We start from the raw sequence: 6,716 nt of genomic DNA on the forward strand, positions 1-6,716 counted from the left end.
GAGGGGCAGCCGTATGATCTTTGATGGACGGTATTGATGGAAGACGGTTTGACTATGTCTGTATTTCGGATTCGGAAGAAACTTTGCAAAATTGTGTGTTTCAAAGGACAGAGAAGATGAGATTTAGAGACCAGAATTGCTTTTAATAAGGCTATGCTGGGGAAATTTAGAGGCTGATCTTGGAGCAGGAAAGTTTAGGTGCTAGATTGTTGAGGAGTATAAAAACTTTCTGCATAAACACATATTAAATGCTAAGCTAAGACTTGGCTCGTCAACTACTTGGCAAAGTGTAATGATAGGGTTGCATACGTTTAACAAGAGGGGAATCTAGCGAGTGGGAGATGGATGACAAATTGATGCATGGAAAAATGCACTGATCTTGTTAGTTTAATTTCTAAAAGATAGATGTGAGTCGTAAGGTCAGTGAATTAATTAGCCCAACCACAATGAGTAGGAGCGTCGATCTTGTTAGATCAATTTCTGGAAGATAGATGTGCAATAGATTGTGCCTATCCCGCTCAGTCAAAACGGCGCGACAGACTCCATAGCCTGGAGGGTAACTAAATATTGTATTTTTTTACTATCGTTTCGTGTATCACATGGATATCGGAAACAATATCATGTGTCGTGCGTGTAATATACATGGATATAAAGCACACGCTATTCCTTTTATGAGAGAGCTAAGGAGTTATGGAGAAAAGTATATTTGTATGAAGTTATACAGGAAGCATGTGCGGTAGATAGACCGGGAGTGTTGTATTGGACTTTTTGGCTGCTCGCAAATTTGCAAGGCAGGTAGAAGCACCAATTGCATATTGTCGGCGTACTAAGATTTGGATCCTTAGTACCCTAGACTTATGCACAAGCAATAGCAGACTTCGCGACGGTTAGGCTTGCTAGAGGACAACTAAAAACAAATTCAAGACCAGATTACCAAGATACGAAGAAAACCTCCAGTCAGGTGATCGAAAAGTACTACAGAAAGAGTACATAAGATCAAGGCTGAAGTTGCCGGCAAACTAGAGAAGACCTGGCAAGCTCCGAACCCGGCAAGAATCCCCACTACCTTGCCACCGCTCTACCTCATCGACCAGGTTGTCACTTGTCGTATAGGTGTCGAGCGGGCAGGTAGTTAGGTGAGGCTTGTCTGGGCACGTGTCAGCTCGCCGCCGAAGAAACAACTTTAATGACACTCATCCCAGGATCGTGTCAAGATGATAAGAGGTAGATGGGCGAAAGACGCAGAAGGAGAGACATTCTTACCGGCGAGCTTCATCAACATGACACCTCACGGCGCAATTAATGCTTTTGTCCTAACCCGCCAAAGTTAGGTATTTGGCACTGTAGCCACTATTCACCTCTTGTAATTACCATTTTGCCACTATGATAACCCCTTAGCCTATAAAAGGAGACCCGTGGCTACCTTTACAAAGGTCGACACTTTGCACAAACACGCGCGTAGCTGCATTTCCCGCGCAATCTTGCCGGAATTGCGCTCCCTTGTACTTGTGCTCACACATTCAATACACCAAAGTTTACGCTTCACAGGCGGCCCGAACCTGCGTAAACCTTGTGTGTTCTTGCTAGTTCTGCTCTTTGTGCTTGTTGATCTCCCAGTCGAACCGCAAAAGGGATCTTTGCTGGTCCCATAGATCATCGTATGCACGACATCTTTGGCGCGCCAGGTGTTTGTGTCAAAACCGACGGATCTCGGGTAGGGGGTCCCGAGCCGTGGATCTAGGATCAATGGTGAACAAGGGACGAAGGACACGATGTTTACCCAGGTTCGGGCCCTCTCTAAGAGGTAAAACCCTACATCATGCTTGATTATATTGAAGTGTATAGGATGATTACAGAGTCAATCTACCATGAGATAAGATAAACTATACCCTAGGCGAGTAGGATGATGGTTGTTGTTCTAGCCTCTACGGACTAAAACCCTCTGGTTTATATAGACACCAGGGGTACTAGGGTTACACATGGTCGGTTACAATAGGGGAATATACATGTTGAATCTTCTATCTTGACTTGAAGGACACACCAAGACTTCGAGGGTTTCTTGTCCGGACACGGAGTCACCTTGTAGCTCGGCCTTGTGATAGTCATATAGCGGCCCACCTGTCCAGCCCACAAGAGGTAGGCCGGCAGCCCGAGGACCCCCTAGTCCAGAACTCCCTCAGTAGCCGAACTAGCCTCCAACGCTGGTGCATCATAACTTTTGCATCTGTAGTCTCTGGCTTACGGGAGAGTTCTCCTCCCCCTATGTGTTTGGAGCAATCTCCTTCGGTCGAGCTTCTAAAAGCTACTCGTCCAAGTTTGGCTATGTACCCAATTAGGTTGTATCCGGAATCCGAATTATTGATATTTGCTTAGCCTCGAAGGCCAACCGCTCAAGTGTGAATAGTGCCTTCGCCTGACAACCTTTGGCAAAAGGTTGCGGCCGGTCACAAACGCCAAACCGTTGTGAACACTCGATGCGTGGTTCGGGGCAGCTCCTCCATTGACACGTCTCATCAAGGTGGGGATCGTGCCCCATTTTTTAAGGGATATGATCAATGATTTCGATTATCCCACTCACGCATAATGTCACGATTAAATCGGGAAGCGGCGAGGCACGCAGCGCCGTTAAAGGACACTTGGTATCAGGGCAGCTTATAAAAGGGAAACGACCACAACTATTCCCGCACGCTTTCTCCTTCCTCTCGCCACTGCTTTTTCCAATCTACAGAGCTCCAACGCCTATGCCATTCTTCCTCAAGAAATGCCTTCAAGCCACTCCCTCAATTCGGCCATGGCCGGATCCTGTGCCAAAGGCAAGTGGGAGGCCTCCATCGTCACCAATGAAAATATCGAGGATCTGAAGTGCGCCGGCTACCTCCCGGCCAACGTTGTTCACCGGGCCCCGGAGGAGGGCCAGGTCGTCCCCACGCCTCGACCAGGCGAGAGGGTGGTGTTCGTGAAGGAAATATGCCATAGAGGCAATAATAAAGTTATTATTTATTTCCTCATATCATGATAAATTTTTATTATTCATGCTAGAATTGTATTAACCGGAAACATAATACATGTGTGAATACATAGACAAACATAGTGTCACTAGTATGCCTCTACTTGACTAGCTCGTTAATCGAAGATGGTTGAGTTTCCTGACCATGGACATGAGTTGTCATTTGATTAATGGGATCACATCATTAGGAGAATGATGTGATTGACATGACCCATTCCGTAGCTTAGCACTTGATCGTTTAGTATGTTGCTATTGCTTTCTTCATGACTTATACATGTTCCTATGACTATGAGATTATGCAACTCCCGTTTACCGGAGGAACACTTTGTGTGCTACCAAACGTCACAACGTAAATGGGTGATTATAAAGGTGCTCTACAGGTGTCTTCTAAGGTACTTGTTGAGTTGGCGTATATCGAGATTAGGATTTGTCACTCCGATTGTCGGAGAGGTATCTCTGGGCCCACTCGGTAATACACATCGCTATAAGCCTTGCAAGTATTGTAACTAATGAGTTAGTTGCGGGATGATGTATTACAGAACTAGTAAAGAGACTTGCCAGGAACGAGATTGAACTAGGTATTGAGATACCGACGATCGAATCTCGGGCAAGTAACATACCGATGACAAAGGGAACAACGTATGTTGTTATGCGATTTGACCGATAAAGATGTTCGTAGAATATGTGGGAGCCAATATGAGCATCCAAGTTCCGCTATTGGTTATTGACCGGAGACGTGTCTCGATCATGTCTACATAGTTCTCGAACCTGTAGGGTCCGCACGCTTAAAGTTCGATGACGATCGGTATTATGAGTTTTTGTGTTTTGATGCACCGAAGGTAGTTCGGAGTCCCGGATATGATCACGGACATGACGAGGAGTCTCGAAATGATCGAGACGTAAAGATCGATATATTGGACGACTATATTCGGACACCGGAAGTGTTCCGGGTGGTTTCGGAGAAAACCGGAGTGCCGGAGGGTTACCGGAACCCCCCCCCCCCCTGGAGAAATAATGGGCCTTATGGGCCTTAGTGGAGAGAGAGAGAGGGCTGGCCTAGGGCAGGCCGCACGCCCCTCCCCCTCTGGTCCGAATTGGACTAGGAGAGGGGGGTGGCGCTCCCCTTTCCTTCTCCCTCTCCCCCTTCCTTTCTCCCTCCTAGTAGGAGTAGGAAAGAGGGGAGTCCTACTCCTACTAGGAGGAGGACTCCTCCTCCTGGCACGCCATAGAGGGCCGGCCGGCTTCCCCCTTGCTCCTTTATATATGGGGGCAGGGGGCACCTCTAGACGCACAAGTTGATCTGTTGATCTCTCCCAGCCGTGTGCGGTGCCCCCCTCCATCATGATCCACCTCGATCATATCGTAGCAGTGCTTAGGCGAAGCCCTGCGTCGGTAGCAACATCATCACCGTCATCACGCCGTCGTGCTGACAAAACTCTCTGACGAAACTCTGTTGGATCCGAGCTCGCGGGACGTCATCGAGTTGAACGTGTGCTGAACTCGGAGGTGCCGTGCGTTCGGTACTTGGATCGGTCGGATCATGAAGACGTACGACTACATCAACCGCGTTGTGCTAACGCTTCCTCTTTCGGTCTACGAGGGTACGTGGACACACTCTCCCCTCTCGTTGCTATGCATCACCATGATCCTGTGTGTGCGTAGGAATTTTTTTGAAATTACTACATTCCCCAACAGTGGCATCCGAGCCTGGTTTTATGCGTAGATGTTATATGCAGGAGTAGAACACAAGTGAGTTGTGGGAAATACAAGTCATACTGCTTACCAGCATGTCATACTTTGGTTCGGCGGTATTGTTGGATGAAGTGGCCCGGACCGACATTACGCGTACGCTTACGCGAGACTGGTTCTACCGACGTGCTTTGCACACAGGTGGCTGGCGGGTGTCAGTTTCTCCAACTTTAGTTGAACTGAGTGTGGCTACGCCCGGTCCTTGAGAAGGTTAAAACAACACTAACTTGACGAACTATCGTTGTGGTTTTGATGCGTAGGTAAGAACGGTTATTGCTCAGCCCGTAGCAGCCACATAAAACTTGCAACAACAAAGTAGAGGACGTCTAACTTGTTTTTGCAGGGCATGTTGTGATGTGATATGGTCAAGACATGATGCTATATTTATTGTATGAGATGATCATGTTTTGTAACCGAGTTATCGGCAACTGGCAGGAGCCATATGGTTGTCGCTTTATTGTATGCAATGCAATTGCCCTGTAATTGCTTTACTTTATCACTAAGCGGTAGCGATAGTCGTAGAAGCAATAGTTGGCGAGACGACAACGATGCTATGATGGAGATCAAGGTGTCGCGCCGGTGATGATGGTGATCATGATGGTGCTTCGGAGATGGAGATCACAAGCACAAGATGATGATGGCCATATCATATCACTTATATTGATTGCATGTGATGTTTATCTTTTATGCATCTTATCTTGCTTTGATTGACAGTAGCATTATAAGATGATCTCTCACTAAATTTCAAGGTAAAAGTGTTCTTCCTGAGTATGCACCGTTGCCAAAGTTTGTCGTGCCGAGACACCACGTGATGATCGGGTGTGATAAGCTCAACATTCATCTACAACGGGTGCAAGCCAGTTTTGCACACGCCGAATACTCGGGTTAAACTTGACGAGCCTAGCATATGCAGATATGGCCTCGGAACACTGAGACCGAAAGGTCGAGCATGAATCATATAGTAGATATGATCAACATAGTGATGTTCACCATTGAAAGCTACTCCATTTCACGTGATGATCGGTTATGGTTTAGTTGATTTGGATCACGTGATCACTTAGATGATTAGAGGGATGTCTATCTAAGTGGGAGTTCTTAAGTAATATGATCAATTGAACTTAAATTTATCATGAACTTAGTACCTGATAGTATTTTGCTTGTCTATGTTGTTGTAGATAGATGGCCCGTGCTGTTGTTCCGTTGAATTTTAATGCGTTCCTTGAGAAAGCAAAGTTGAAAGATGATAGTAGCAATGATGCGGACTAGGTCCATGATCTGAGGTTTATCCTCATTGTTGCACAGAAGAATTATGTCCTTGATGCACCACTAGGTGACAGACCTATTGCAGGAGCAGATGCAGACGTTATGAACGTTTGGCTAGCTCAATATGATGACTACTTGATAGTTTAGTGCACCATGCTTAATGGCTTAGAATCGGGACTTCAAAGACGTTTTGAACGTCATGGACCATATGAGATGTTCCAGGAGTTGAAGTTAATATTTCAAGCAAATACCCGAGTTGAGAGATATGAAGTCTCCAACAAGTTCTATAGCTAAAAGATGGAGGAGAATAGCTCAACCAGTGAGCATGTGCTCAGATTGTCTGGATACTACAATTGCTTGAATCAAGTGGGAGTTAATCTTCCAGATAAGCTAGTAATTGACAAAGTTCTCTAGTCACTATCACCAAGTTAATAGAACTTCGTGATGAACTATAATATGCAAGGGATGAAGAAAACAATTCCCAAGCTCTTCGCGATGCTAAAATCGGCGAAGGTAGAAATCAAGAAAAACATCAAGTGTTGATGGTTGACAAGACCACTAGTTTCAAGAAAAGGGGCAAAGGGAAGAAGGGGAACTTCAAGAAGAACGGCAAGCAAGTTGCTGCTCAAGTGAAGAAGCCCAAGTCTGGACCTAAGCCTGAGACTAAGTGCTTCTACTGCAAAGGAACTGGTCACTG

This window comes from Triticum aestivum, chromosome 5D (genome assembly GCF_018294505.1).
Source record: "Triticum aestivum cultivar Chinese Spring chromosome 5D, IWGSC CS RefSeq v2.1, whole genome shotgun sequence".
Taxonomy (NCBI): Eukaryota; Viridiplantae; Streptophyta; class Magnoliopsida; order Poales; family Poaceae; genus Triticum; species Triticum aestivum.